Raw genomic sequence first — 212 nt, 5'->3', positions numbered from 1 at the left:
AATGTGTTGACAGAATCTAGGCAACAGTGCGCCCTCTAGAGTTCAATATTTGTCATTGAGATGGGAACAGGGCCCAATTTTTAATAGAGCCGATCACAACAAAATGCTTTTCATAATATACCAGCCAAACGATAACCATACCTCATGTAAAAAATTGTAACTGGTATCCTGCTTATTTCTTAGCTGACAATAAAATTGTTCAAATTGTTAAA

This window comes from Asterias amurensis, chromosome 5 (genome assembly GCF_032118995.1).
Source record: "Asterias amurensis chromosome 5, ASM3211899v1".
Taxonomy (NCBI): domain Eukaryota; kingdom Metazoa; phylum Echinodermata; class Asteroidea; order Forcipulatida; family Asteriidae; genus Asterias; species Asterias amurensis.
This window is presented reverse-complemented; position numbering follows the sequence as displayed.